The sequence below is a fragment of the Sciurus carolinensis genome, unplaced genomic scaffold (genome assembly GCF_902686445.1).
Source record: "Sciurus carolinensis unplaced genomic scaffold, mSciCar1.2, whole genome shotgun sequence".
NCBI classification, from domain to species: domain Eukaryota; kingdom Metazoa; phylum Chordata; class Mammalia; order Rodentia; family Sciuridae; genus Sciurus; species Sciurus carolinensis.
The window spans coordinates 949,601-965,752 of NW_025920137.1; positions in this window are offsets into that span (position 1 = coordinate 949,601).

Consider the following 16,152-nt stretch of genomic DNA (forward strand, 5'->3'; position numbering starts at 1 on the left):
TGCAGGTGATACTTGTTGCAGTAATATTTGTAGTGATATTTTTTCTTTTTATATTTTGGAAAACTATAGAATAATAGCAAAGAAAAAAATAGTTTCAGAAATGTAGTTCTGTGGAATGATAACTGCAATACCAGCCAAAATAAAGTTATGAATAAAATCACTACACATATCATACATGAAGTAACACTAATTACAAATGCCAAATATAATTACATTAATGTATTAAAACATTAACATAAAGCACTAAAATTAGTCCCACCTTTAAATTTAGGGCTAGTACATGTAATATTAAGAAATCATAGTGATTATCATTAATAATAGAAAAATAAATACTGTTATTATGATATCGAAATTAATCTAACAAATTAAAAATAATATATAATAAATGGTGCCTCAAATTAATTTATCATATTAATTAGCACATATTTATTTTTAGGAAAATATATGAAAGTGGAAAGCACCAAATTTAAAAATATTAAGTGATATAATTCTAGCGATCCATACTTATAAAACTGAAAACCCTTTTTCTTGTCAGTTTTCACTGGTGTTTCTTTGCTTAACAGCTTAAGGTGGAATGACTTCAGGTTCATTCCTTGATGGCCTTCTCTCTCCATTCTCTCTCCCCTTATAACTTAACTAGTTAAACTGCATTAATACCATTTATAGACACAAAAGTCATATATCAAAATCCTTAATCAATCCATCTTTATGTGTTCCAGATTGCTATATTTAGCTTCATGCTAGAGAACTGGAGGAAACAATAGATGCTCAGTGCAAGAAGCTGGAGTCTCAGAAGAAGAGGTACCAGTGAGGCAGCCCCAGACTTGAGAATTTGGGTCCATAGAGTTCCTGGAGAACAGACACAAGAACTCAGGCTGGAAGAGTGAAGAAACTGGAATCCAATCCATGCATGATGGCCGTGGTAACAGATTTACCCACTCAGGAGTAATCCTGTTGGCTCCACTGAAGCTTCCTCCTCCTCTCTTTTGGTCCTTCCCAGCCCCAGCCTCTTGGACACTGCTGCCCACATTCAGGTCAGGTCTCCCCTCTCAGTTTGCTGTTCCACACACTGTTGTCTGGGCACACCCTCACAGACACACCAGAAGTCTCCCAGGCCTAGACTTCTCCCAATCCAATCTAGGTGACAATACTGATTAACCACCACGTTTGACTCTTTACCCCGCCTGGCATTTTTCTCCTCAGATATTCTTTCACCTCCTTCTATGTTTCAGTCCTGCCTCCTACTCACTGTTACCAACTTGATTTTCCTTTAAAAACTGCAATTTCTGCAGGTCCAGAGATGTTAGTATAAAGCATTTAAAATGATGTCTGGTCTGGTGGGGAGGTAATAAAGTTATTAAATGAACAAAGGCTTATCAAAAGAAAAATAAACCTTTTGAAAAATTATCTACAAAAAGAATGTTTCTTGTTTTCTTGATAGAAACATTAAGGTAAATGTTTGTTTCAAGCAAGCCTACAAATGTTTTAAATTAAAAATATAACCATAAATTTAAGTGGGATATATTGATATATGTAGTCATATAATTATACATAGTCTTAAGAATATGTATATATATGCTTGAAATTATAAAGTAACACAAATATCAAAGCATAGAGTTATATAAAGGGTTCAACAGATGCAAACATGTATGTATATATTTAACAAAAAACTATGCAGTTACCCAAAATATCATATAGCAATTTTATCTGGTGTTTTGGAGTGTAAATACTTAGGATTTGTTTCTCTAGTTGCTTTAATTGCTTCATGTCGTACTCCCCTAAGTAAAGGAGTAACATAAAATGTTTTCTTCTGAACTGGGAATTTACCACTCACAAAGTTGGTTTTTTCCCCCAATCGATGCTTTTAATCATATCATCTCCCATATCCTGAAAATAATAACAATAGCAGTGTAATAGTAACAAAAAATACTTGATCATTCTTACCGATCTATCAAAAACAAAATAGAATTTGGGTTTTACATGAGCCTGTTGCAAGGAATTGCACTCGGTATTAGCCAGGGTTCTCTAGAAGAACAGAACCAAGACAATATATATGAAAGTATGATTATAAAAAGGGGATTGATTAGATTGGCTTACAGGACCAGAAACTGGATAGTCCCACAACAGCCATCTGCAGGCTAGAGTGTTGGAGGTACCAGTAACTGCTCCATCCAAGAAGCTGAGCTTCAGAGTAGTAGGGAACAAGTATGCAACCCCAGTCCAGGACCAAAGGCCTGGAATCTCCCTGGAAAGTCTCCAGTCAGTCTACTTTGGGACCCTGAAGGAACTGGAGTCTGAAGTCCTCAGAGGTCACCCACTCAAGATGAACTGAGCTTGTATCTGCTGCTGCTTCCACCTTTTTGTCCTTCTACCTTTGTGTCCCATCCAGGACCCCAACCTGTTGGACTGCACTGCCCACATTTAGAGTCAATCTCCCCCTCCGTTTGTTTTTCCACAAGTGAATCATTCCTACAGTGACCCTCATAGACATACCCAGAAGCCTTAATCTTAGACATCTCCTAATCCAATCAAGTCAACAATTCACACCCACATCCTAAAAATGTCCATGCTCATCTTTAAATGTAATCTACCCTCACCCATTCCAACACAGGGAAAAATAATTGTATCTTTACTTTTCAGGAGTAATGCATTCCATGCCGGCTCAATATTTTTCTCTTAGGAGTGTCATATGCTTCCTTCAAGGATGTTTCTATTAACCATACCCTACTGAGGTCTTCAAGGCTTTCTCCTTGTTTCATGAATTTCCTCCCACCACCATTGCTACCAAAACCAGTGTTTATAATCATCCTCAGCAACAAACAAAAAACCAACTAGGTATTTAACCAGAACATATTAAAAGAGATATGTCATCCGTTATAATTTCAACAAACCTGTTTTTCTTACTTTAAAATAGCTATTTTTTCCCAAGCTCAGGAAGTTGCTTTTTACAACAATGCACCCGTAGTCCTCACAAGATTTTCCTTCAAGTCATGTCAACTATTTTATAAACCAATGAATTTAAAATAGATATTGATTTGTCCCATTTCAAATTATAAAAATTGTGAATAATGTGAAAAATACAGTGACCTAAATATGACTTAAAGGTAAGAAATTGTTCTGAATATGTGTTCATCTCAAAGGTCCATTTATATTTATATTTCTTAAACATTTTTCAAAATCATAACCCGTGCATATTATTTTCTTTGATTATAGTGTTATTATTAATGAACTACTGAATAATCTACATCTGGGAGAACAAATAAAAGACTAGCTATACATTTATAAAGGCCCCTTCCCCTCTGGTCACTCACGCAGCCTTTGGAAACGCTCATCCTCAGGGCTGGGAGTCTGTTCCCGGAGGTAATCCAGGTCCTGAGCACCGGGTGCCTGTCTGGCCGCCTTCTGGGCAGGTGGCTGTGTGGCAGTCGGGCGCCGCTCCGTGGCTGCTGAGTGCCACAGACCTGGCCAGGGTCGCGGGGCCTCCGACGTGGGTGGCTCCTCGCGGACCAGGCATTTCCGGAGCACTGGTCCTGGAGGCTGAGCCGGCCGGCGAGGCGCCTTTCCACGCTTAGTCCCCCGCGCTGGCCCTGCCGCCCGGCATCGGGGACGGCCGAGGAAGTTGAGTCGCCGCCGTCCTTGCAGCTCCCGCCCCCGTCCGGGCTCCCACCCGCCGCCAGGGACCCCGGCCCTCCACGCCCCACCTTCTTGCTCTCTGTGGTGCTCAGTCGGCTCCCGAAGGCGGAAGAAATCTCCGCGGCAGAAGATCCGAGTCTGCCCTGCAGAGCCGGCGCGCTGTGGTGGCGGAGCTCAGACTTCCCCTCGCCTCCCTTCCCTCATTGGAGCAAATTCATTCCACTTTCCCCAGTTAAAAATCCAGAGCCCCTGTCGGGTGGTGGTGCAAGCCTGTAATCCCAGCGGACTCCGCTCAGGAGACTGAGCCAGGAGGATGGCAGATTCAAAGTCAGCCTGGCAATTTGGTGAGGCCCTAAGCAATTTAGTGAGACCCTGTCTCAAAATAAAAGTAGAGGCAGAAATGAAAAGGGCTGGGGATGTGGGTCAATGGTTAAGGGCCTCTGGGTTCAATCCCCAGTACTAAAATCAAACAACCCCGGACCCGGATACACACACCAATAAATGGGGCGACTGTGGGGTCCCAACTCTCCCTTGCTTTAAAGGTCCTTGTTTGGGGGCTTTCCCAGCATCAGACTTTGTGGGCTTGTGCAGAGTATTTCTAGGAATTTACTGCTCGAGTTATTACTAATTGACGTTATTCAACTCCCTGCTGTACTCCTACCATACCTTCCCCTGCTTTTGGACTCGTCACAGAATTGCAGGGGGACTAGGTGGAGCAGAAGTAGAACTCAAACTGTCCGTGCTACTTACTCCCAGGTAAAACTTCTGAAATAAGAAGAGTTGGAGGCAAAATGGAACAAAGTACTGTTTTTGCTTTGGATCTTGCTATCTTTTTCCTTTTTGGATCTAATTACCGAGTAGATAAGAGATACAACTCAAAAAATAAGTGAAGAATTGGATAATCCCTACTCTGCAACTCCTGCTGTAGATCTGCAGGTGAAAACTACAACTTTTTCCTTCCAGTCCTTAACTTCATTTTTGAATGTGTTTTTTATTTGATTCTTAAATGAGATATTCATTTACAATGTATATGCCACTTGAATAATTCTTAATTTGTTTAAGTGTATGTAGCAACTAGCTTTAAAGCATATGCAGAAAAATAATTAGAACATGAATTTTAAATTATTTTCTGAATATAATATGTAATTTCTTTTGAATATAGCATTGTATACAAAGTCTAAATTTAACTTTTCTTATCTCCACAAAGGCAAACCTGACTTAATTTTAGATAGACCATTTCACCCAATCTCTTTGCACTGCCTTCAAGGGGGAAAGGATGTGTATGTTGGAGAGATTTTTTTTGGGGGGGGAAATCATCTGAGTCATGGAGACTGATGTAGAAATGAACTTGGGTGCAAACTCAGTCCTGATACTACCTACCTTGCCTTAAAAAGTAAAGCAAATTGATACTTTGGGTTTTCCCTTAAGTCACAAATGAGCTCAACCTTACTAGTACAGACCCACAAAATTCTGCCTTTACACACAGCAACATTCAATATGTGAGACCAAATGTGCCCTCTAGGAAGGTTACTCCTGGGAAGCCTAGGATGGTGGCTTTATTAATTAACTGTGGTGGAAATGCAGAGGGAGATCCCATTCATACCGCTGAACTACTGTGAGGTGGACTAAGTGCTCCTTGAATGGGATTTGCATAATTAAATTTTCTAACTGGTATGTTTATTCAGAATGGGCGAGGAATACTGCTGCCAGACCTTTAGGAAAATCCATCCAACTTTCAAAATATTTGAGTCTTGTCGTGATACATTAGTTTGCTAGGGCTGCCATACCACAGTATCTCAAACTAAGTGACTAAAGCAACAGACATTTATTCTCTTGCAGTCTGGGAGGCCAGAAGTCCATGCCCAGCATGTTGGCAAGACTATGCTCTCTGTCGATTGCAGGGAAGAACACTTTCCAGCTTCTGGTTGCTCCCAGCATTGTTTATCTTGTAACAGCATCACTCAAGTCTCTGCCTTTGCCTTCATATGACCTTGTCCTCTGTGTGTCTCTGTGTCCTTTCCTAGAGAGTTTGGCAACTCACTGACCCACAGCATGCAAGGAATCTGCCCAGGGAATTCATTTCCCATTGATCCCAAACATGCACATGGCTGAGAAGGGAAGGTCCTGGTTTGTAGACTTGCTTCATTTTTATCTGATCCCCCTTGCTCTTCAGAATCATGAACTGAGATTCAGTGTAAGCCATGTGGACTGCAATCCCAATGCAGGTCTGGCAATGGCCCTTAACCTTGCTGCTCTGAACTCAAGTCCTGGTCTTTATAAATTCCTCTCTCAGCCAGACTTCATATTTGCAAAAACAGAATCCCACTTGGACCGGTTTCAGAAGAAAAGGGACTTTTTAAAGAATATTAGAAAACTCTTATGGATCCATAGAACCAGATTGGATATACAAACCAGAGCAAATATCCAAATCTTCCTCATCATTGCTCTGGGTATACATCCACTCAAGGCACAGATCTCACAGATCCTGTTGCTGCATTGAACCTCTTTCATTGCCTCCAAAAGCCTGGAGTTCTACCCCAACCAGACCCACATGAATTATGTCTTATCCACCTGCTTTCCCCTTGACTAGGCACATCTGATTGGCAGAACGATCACATAGTCATATGCCTGACTTCTCACAGCAAATGAGTATGGGAGAAATTCCTTTCAGACTTCTTCCTAAGAGAGAGGGACTCAAAAAGCAGGGAACTGCCCAATATAGAAAGGGTGTTAAAAGGCAGTGGATTTCAAACAAAAGATCAAATGCCCACTCCATCTACTTGTTCTCCATATCACCTCTGATCAGATCCCTGCCTGGCTCTTTCCAGGGTATCTCTTTGAGACTAGCATTCTGCATACTATTCTGTGCTTAAGAACCTCTAGTTTGCTGGCAACTGGAACTTCCTTGCTTGCTGGCCACAATCTGCCACTTACCCTTCTCCCTCTGGATGCCCCCTGCTTGGGAGTCACCTGCCTGGAGTTTCCAACCACAGCACCTGGGTTGCCACATTGATCCAGTTCCAGGATTTAAATTAGTCATTGTTGGGACTTTGGGACACTGTGTTTGCTCACCAGGCAGGGTTGTATCTTAGCCTTTATGGCTGTTTGTGTGCACACAATTCTAGGTTCTGGCTCTACAATTTGACATGATGAGCCTGTATCTGTTACCAGACACTGTGGAACAATAGAAAGGAAGGGACACTGGATCAGCAGCAGAGGGTATAGGAAAGTTCCTTGTTCCTTGGCCATTAAGAGGCTGAGAGTTTGCAGCCAGGGCACTGTCATGCTCCACAGAGCAGCCATTCCTGATGCCCAAAGATGTCCAATGGGCAGGACTCATTCAGGCTGACAATATTCCACTGCTCTGCTTGTCTGCCAGTATTCCAGCACATGGAATATTGCATGCCCAGCAACTTCCCTTTATTAAATGGCCAGCCAAGGAGGCTGACCACCATCTTTGACTGGTGGCTTCTTTACTAAATCTCTGCATATTAAATCTCAGACCCCAGCTCTTGTCCCACAGGTCCAAGGCATCAGAGCTTGCTTGACCCAAATTGAAATACAGCCCTTCTATAGCATCTCATCTTGCTCAGGTATGTCAAGTGCTCCCCCCTGTTTCTGAACACAACTTACAGTAAAAAAAAATAAATATATATATATATATATATATATATCATATATATATATGATATATATATGATGCATCACAACTCTACCACAACACATACCCTGGTTTATTCTATTTCTTTTTCTTAATGCTATTGATTGTATGCCAAACCAATTAAATCCCTTCTGATAGGATGCAGCTTGCACTTTGAAAAATACTAGACTAAGGAAATTCATATCTCAGTATTCCATTCATTCTTTCAGGAAATAATTTTGATTGTCTCTTATGTGCAAAGCAGGCTTGATACCTAATATGCTGAGACAAACTGAACAGAAATGATCTCTGGCCTCATAAAGCTATGAAGAAGGACACTAAATATATAAACAAGTTTATAATTATAAATTGCATTAAATGCATGAGAGAAAAGATAAGGTGAGAACAACTTAGATGGTCTAGTCAGTAGAACAACACACCGAACAGAGATCCACATGTGAAGGTTCTAAGGTAAGAAAGAGTTTGAGGACAAGAACAAAAACCAGCAACTTGGAGTGCAGTAAGATGGGGGAATGCCACTCAGAGATGGTAGACAGAGACTCTGGTACTCTGTTGGCCAGTAAGGGAGCCACTGAGCACTTGGGACTGTGTCTCCTCTGCATGGAGATACGCAGAGTAAAATGCACATAGGATTTCAGAGACTTCATATGAAAAAATAATGTGAACTATCTCAGTAACATTTTTTACTGATGCTGTAGTTTTAAATATGGTTTGTCCCCTCCAAAACTCATGTTGAAATTTGATTGCTCTTGTGGCTATTGGGAGGCTGGCCCTTTACAAGGCAATTAGGTAGATCAGATTTCTGGGACTGAACTAGTTACCAGAAGAGCACATTGCCCCTTGTGTTTCCTCTCTTCTACACATGCTTATCTGACCTGCTTTTCCACCATCTTATGATCTAAAACAAAGACTTCACCAGATGCCTCCTTCCACTCTTGGACTTCCAGACTCCAGAACTGTGAGCTACATAAGCTTCTTTCCTTTATTAGTTATTCAATTTCAGATATTCTCTCATAGTAACAGAAAACAGACAGATAATTGATTTCCTGATGAAGTGATATTATTTTGGATATTCTATATTGGGCTAAGTAAAATATATAATTAATATTATTTTCACTTTTAAGAACTTTTTGATGACTATCATAGAATATAATATTACATATGCATTTTCCCATTTGTGGTTTGCATCATATTCTACTGCATATTACTAATTGAGGCAGTTTTAATCAGGTGGTTATGTTAATACTTGACCACTCTGAAAAATGCAGATTGCAGGTCACGAAGTTGGAAGAAGGCAGTTCCTCTCTCAGGAGAGAACACTGAATTGAATGAGAGGTGGCTTTGAAGATGAGCAGAGGGGACGGGAGGTCCAAAAGTGTCAAGGGGGCTTGTTCACAGGACTAGGGTTGCTCCACACCACACTGTGCACCCAGAAAGAGTCTGTGACCATTTCCTCCATCTTTCTTTCTTTATTTTTGTTATTTAAATGTATGTGTGTCCCACACAGAAACTTGTCTGAGTCCATTAGTGGCATCATAGTCTATCTTGGTATGTACCAACTACAGCCATTCACCACTACTTTTAAGATATGGGCAAACCCTTCATTTTAGCTTTTGTATTAATTATATTTTGAGCCAGAGGGACCAGAAACCTAATAGCAAAATTTTAAAATATATTTTTAGTTGCAGAAGAACACAATATCTTTATTTTATTTATTTTTACTTGGTGCTGTGGATCAAACCCAGTACCTCACATAGACTAGGCAAGTGCTCTACCACTGAGCTACAACTCAGGTCCAAATATCACATTTGATCACTGATTTAAGAGGCATCCTTCACTGTGCATAATCAATATTTGTGACAACTTACATCAGCAATTAAAACTGTGCTTTTTAAATATTTTTGGGGGAAAAAGGTGATTTTCCTTCTGGCACTAAGGAAGTCAATAAAGTGTGGAATTAGAAGCCTGGAAAACATTTAGTGCTCATCATTGTATTGATTGGGGGATTCTCTTCTCCTGAGGTTACATGCTTCTCTTAGTAAAACTGCATTTGATTGAGATAAACACTTCTAATATGTTTGGAAAATGGACAACCCCTTCTTATAACTCAGTTTTCAGGAGAGAAAGAGCTCAATAAAATGACTTCTTAGAAAGAAGATAGACAGGAAAACTGAGTCAAATGAAGATTCAAAACAACACAAGATCTTGACATGGGAAGAGCCAAGGGCTTCCAAAATAAGAACATCATTCAGTTAAATAATACCAGCATTGGTAGCATCAATGATCCCTCTTGTTCTGAGTCTTCAATAACTGTGGCAGCACCAGTTTCTCCAGCTCTCCAGTCTGCAGATGGCCACTGTGGTACTTCCCAGTCAATCTAATAAATCCCCTTTTCATAATCATTTATACACACACACACACACACACACACACACACACACACACACACATCCTCTTGGTTCCCTTCTTCTAGAGAACCCTAACTACTACAATCGTCAGATTGCTAAAAAAGTAAAGCCATTCTTTATCAGTTTCTCTCTATTCAATAGAGCACATATCCTATTTAACAAGAGTATACACTCTTTACATTAGTAAAAGTACAGAATTTTGATTTTGAATCAAGAAAAATATGTAGACATTTTTATTTTTCTGAACTGAATATATTGTGCAATGATTTTTAAATGTGTCATAATATGGTTTCCATGCCATTCTAGACCCATTGGACCCTGGGAAAATGGATTGCCTTCAATTGACAATTTATATGGAAATTTTAATTCACAACCTTGGAACAACAATTCCACTTCCAAAAATTGTATCTTAATGCAAGAATCACTTAAGAACAAAATGATGTAAATTCAAAGAATTTCACTGTAAGCCCTGTTTAGTAAAACAAGGTGGAGAGTCTCAAATGTCTGTCAAGAGGAATTTGATGGAATGCTATGTAACTATTTTAAATAGCTATATTTATTTCCCTAAAAAGATTCCCATACTGTTTTTTTATTAAAGCATTATAATTATACACAGTAGTTGGGTTCATTTTGACAAAAATCATATATGCATAAAATGTTATTTCAGTCCCCATTCTCTGCACTTCCCTCCACCATTAAGAGAAATGAAGAAATGCTCCATTAATTCTTCATCTGGAAGCAGTAGTGCTTCCAGAGAGGACCTCAACTACCTGCATCAGCACCACCTGTAAATTTGTCAGAAATGTAAATTCATGGCACCATGTCAGACCTTTGGTAACAAAACCTGAGGGTGGTATCCAGCATTCTGTTTCAACAAACCCTCCAGCTGATCCTGATGATTCTGCTGTTTACTGCTTCCTCAATGTTGACTAGGACCAGGAGATGCCTGTGACATACAAAAGAGGTGAGAAACAGATGGCAGGGGGCAGGGCCACAGGGAGGATTCAGGCAGGTAGGGGCCCAGGGGGCATAATTAGCAATTTCCTACCTGCAGCTCCTTGGAAGGGACAGTTAGGCAGGTAACCTTAGTGATCAAAAGGGCTCTGGAGACACTGACATTCCAATCTCCCAGGGGTGATTTCCAACTTCCCAGACTCTGATGGCCTCCATTCCTTGATTTGACCAGATTTTCTATTCTACACTAACTGCCTATCTTCAATTCTGGCTTCAACAGGACATTGCCCAAAGCAGTGTGGTGGAGTTCCCATCCCTTGGCTGCAATCAGAATCACTTTCAGAGGTTGAGAAAATGTGGGTGCCCAAACTGCACCCCAGAATCCTGACTTCATGGACTTGAAGTGAGTTCCAATGGGAACAAAGGGTGTCTATACCACTTCTAACTTGCCTACACCCTTTAACCTAGTCTGGTTCTATCCCAATCACAGCTCCTCCTCTGACCCTTTCCAGCTATCTATCAAATATATAATTGTCATGAGCAGTAAGAGAGGAATCAATTTGGTTCCAACGAGTGAATTTTATTCATGCAATGCACACTCAACTTTACATTCCTAATGATAGCAAGTTGCAAATACAGTGAAGATTCACTCCCTTATTCACCTAGAGTTTAATCCCCATGGACTTACTCAATGAAACATCTCTTAGCCAAGAAGTCAGTCAGCAAGACCAAGGGGATTCTTCTCAGTCATAGCCTCTCTCAGCTCCTTGGATGTCTTGCATGTCCTCCAGTGTCCGATAAGCCAGAGGCTGGGTGGCAGTCGCCGCCATGTCAGGTGTCAGTCATCTGGCCTCAGTGACAGTGGAAGAGTGGCCTCAGCAATCAACGATAGAGTGGACAGCAGCTGGGGCAGTCAAGAGACAGAGTGACGTGGAGTCCTCTGGTCATGGTGCTACTAACAGTTTACTCCAAAAGTCCAGGGGTTTAAGTAGTGATTTTCAGCCCAGTCATGCTCTGGTCTTCACTGATAAAGACCAGAACACGACTGGAGGAGGAAACCACTCAAATCATGGATAAAGGTTCTTCATATCAGCATTGTTCAGGAGTGTCATCCTGCCACACAGCAAGATTGTCACCAGGTGCCTTTATGATTTTATTTTTCAAGTCCAGGAAAATACCAAATACACCTTATTATTAGTACATAACACATAACTATAGCAATTCCTATTATTTCCTTGTCTCATTACAATAATTAGAGTACAAGAGCAGATCAGAGAGACATTGGAGTAAAAACCATAATCAAGGGAAGAATGGCCAAAGTCTTTCCAAAGTTGATCAAGGCTATACATACAAAAAACTCAACAAATCCCAAGCAGGACAAGCACAAGGCAAAAGAAATCCTTAACTGCATCTAAAGATAGAAGACACATTGCAGACATACAGTGAAATAATGATTACAACAGCTGACTGACCAAGTGAAACAAAGCAAACATTTGCTGAGAGAAGAGTCAGCATAGAATCCCACATCTAGCCAAAATATTTTTTTCTTTAAGAAATGAAGATGAAAAAAACTTACTTTCAGATAAACAAAGGCAAATACAAAACAAATCTAAAATATCAGACAAATACAAAACAAAGTCCTGCAACTCAAGGAAGCCTAAAGGAAATGTTTTTGTCTAAAAAGAAATGATGCCCAAGGGCAATGGGAATCTGTACTAAGATTGACAAGAGCTATGAATGGCAAAGATGTAGGCAGACATAAAATACTTTTTCTCATTTCAGTACTCTGAACTAAAATGTATGATGATAACATAAATGAGAGCATGTATTACTGAAAGATTTTCATAGTGGAGAGCTATTATATGAATTCCAGCTAGAGTAGTAAGTTCAGAATGCATGTTGTAGTGTGGGTTCTAGGGCTTAGAGCAAAACCAAACAAATAAAGAAGGAAGTGTTATTGAAAAGCCAATACAGAATACAAAAGGAAATGCATAACACTACTTGATTAACTCAAAGACAGGGAAGGAGAAAAAGAGCATAAAGGATAAATGGGGAGATGGTGATCAAAGGGTGCAAAGAGGTATGCAGGAGGAATAGGTTTCTTTCGTCCTTTCTTTTGAGATGTTTTGCACAACATGGTGAATATAGTTGAGTTGAGTTGAGTACTGTACATTTCCATGTTTCTGGGAGGGTAAATCTCAAATGTTCCCATCATAGAAGATGTCAGATGCTTCATGTGATGGATCAGTTGGTTGGCTTGATGTGGTCATTCCACATTGTATTTAAAAAAAAAAAAGTATCACTTTGTATCCTATAAATATGCACAGTTATAATTTGTCATCATATTGAAGAAAAGAGTAAATGAAACAAATGATGACTAGCAAGATGAACTTATAAGTGGACTTATTAAAGTCAACTAATGAATAATTACAAGTTATTACAAGAATAATACTTAAACATTTTTTTATAAATAGACTAAATAATTCAATTAGAATACAGAAATTGTCAACTTGGGGTTTTTTTAAAACCATATGTTTGGAAGAACTGCACTGACCACATAAATATATATATAGGCTAAAAGTAAAAGGATGGGAAAGATTTTATGATACAAAGAACAGTCCCAAGAAAACTAGAATGACTATATTAGTATTAGATAAAGTAGTCTTCAAAACAAGAGAACTCAAGAGGTACTTTAAAACAAATATCACTCAAAATAATGGGGTCATTTCAAAATGATAAAAATCACTTCTATGAGAAGACATAACAGTCCTAAATGTATACCTACCTAACAACAGACCAAAATACACAAAGAAAGAGTTTGTGGTATTAAAGAGGAAAATGGACAAATCTAAAATTGTAGTAGAAGATTTTAAAGCTCCTCTTAAAATAACAGGTAGAGCAATGTTTTGGTTATCTGTGATGCACAACCAGCTAGTGGTAAGTAAGACAGCTCTTGACACATGATATAGAATTATTTCCATTATATACATTCCATCTGAAAGAAAAAAAGTATTAAATCTGTCAGGTTTGGAAACTTTTTAACTATACAAAGGAAGGAATCATTAAAAAAATATGTTGGTAGAAAAACACTCTTAGACATTGCTGGTGAGACATGACAAATACTAATAATACTTGGGCAATATAATCAAAATTATTTAAAGTATTTATTGTCTTTTACTCAGTAATTACACTTCCTGGAATTTATCCTAAGGAAATTGGATGTGCATATGGTTTTAACAGAATATATACATACAAGGACATGCATTAAAGTATTGTTTGTAACAGTAAAAAATTAGAAACAACATAAATGTACTGTAATATACACATATATAACCATACAGCAATTTTAAATGAATTTGAGAATAATATGTTCATGAGGGGAAAAAACAAAAAAATGAATTTGGGCAATAAATGGTAGATATGAAACAACATGTAATGTTTGGTTTTTATTAGTTTCAAAGGCATAATTAGGCACAGAAAATGATGGGAATAATATATACCAAAATATTGAGGGACACAGGTAGTTTCTCTCCCCCCACTTCTCTTTCTGTTATTTTTATGGCCATGAGCAAAACGTTACTTAACCCTCTCACCCCTAAAGGGAATAGAAATGGACCTGACGGTACCTATGGCTTTGGTATTTTATGACTGTTGGAGAAAGTGGGATTGAAGGTGGGGAGGTAACTAGGACACCTCCATCCTTCACCTTAACTCCAGATCTGAATACTGTATCCACCATAATGATGTATTGGTCAGTATTCAGTTGCAAACAACAGAATCTACTCTCACTACCTGAGGCAGACTGCGTTCATCAAGAGATATCAGCGGACACACAAGATCATTGAAAGCTCAATGTTGTGCTTTCAGGACACTGTTGATGAGCTAAAGAAGTCACCACCCTGCCTCAAACAAGAAGTTAGGAGATCTTAAAGATGCCACAACTGCGAGGTCTACACAGTCTATGCCGTGATCTGTGACTCCAACATGTGTGCTCTGTGCTTTGCCTCTTGACAGCCAAGTAGCTGGGGACCAAACACCAGACCACTGCTGCCAAATCTGCACAGGGCTGAAATAACTACCCCAACTTACTGAGAAGTGGGAAGGGCAAGAGAGTAATCTATGCCCAAATGTTCACTTTCTCCTACAAAATCCCATAATTCTAGATAGGAGAATTTAAATTCTTATATAAAATCTGACCTCTAGGCAAGAACGGGCTTTAGTTTTCCAGTTTCTGGAAAAGAGTTTAGAAAACAGTCAGGGAACAGACATGGAGCCAACTGAGCCCATCTACTGCATTTTCTACAGATGTGTTTGGCAGCAGGTAAACAGAATCCCCCCCACCCCAGATGAGAGTGGCTTAAGTTGTAAGGACATTTGTCATCATGCAGAGTAAGTGATGCAGAAGGAGGATCTGTGAATTCAGTGGCACCATAAACACCAGCCTCTTGTTGAGTACTGCAGAGGGTCTGATACTTTATCCTACTTGAAGTTCACTGGTTAGTCTGACACAGTCTCAGGGATACTGGCTGCCAGAGCTCCTGCCTCCAAATGATATCAAAAGTTGATAGTAAGATAATCAATCTGTACACTATATGTGATACAGAGCTGAAGAACTGAGGGATATAGTCTAGGGTAATGACCAGATAGGTGAACTCTTAATATCTCTCCACAGGCAATTCAATCCTTTTATCAGGTGACCAAGCACCAGACCTCTGCTGTCAAATCTGCACAAACTTGAAATGCCTACCTCAATTTACTCATTTTATAACCTTATCTCTGAAATCTCCAAGACCACTTCTTCCAGATTCCATTTACTAAACTATCGCTCCAACTTCAAACCTTTATTTCAATGTTAACTCATAACTCCAGTGTTAAACAATTGCTCCAATGCTGTACCACTGCTGGAATAGGTACCGGGGCTTCATTCCCTGAAACTCCAAGAAGGAGCACTATTCTCTGAGCACATAACTCCTATATCTGGAAAAATCAGAGTTTTATGTTCAGGAAAGAGGGCAACTAGCAAGGTGGCCTGCAGATGGTTTTTCAAAGAAGCTGGAGATAATGCCCTTTGTCATCTTACCCTGTCCTGGTGGGTCTGCATATCCTCTTACCTAATGTCAGAGAGCCATGCCTGGGAGTTCCCTCAATCTCTGCCACTCAGAGACTCTGCTTTACTTTGTCAGAAAGCCTTAGAGGGCAATGGGTGCTACATAATACCCTGGTCGGGGTTGGAGGACCACCTCCTGCTTCTTAAGTATAATTTACAGTCTAGTTTTATTGATTCCTTCCTGTGCATTTGCCTCAATTCTAAGCATTATGTCTCATAACGACATTATTAAGCACGTGCTACATGTGCTCATTTAACAGAATGAAGTCATAGGGGCTGAATAACTTCCCCAACTTTACCCAAACAGTCTGTGGCACAGTTGGGTCCAAACCCAGGTGATCCTGGCTTCAGAGCCCATCAACCCTTACCTTCTCTGACAAGGGCAGGAG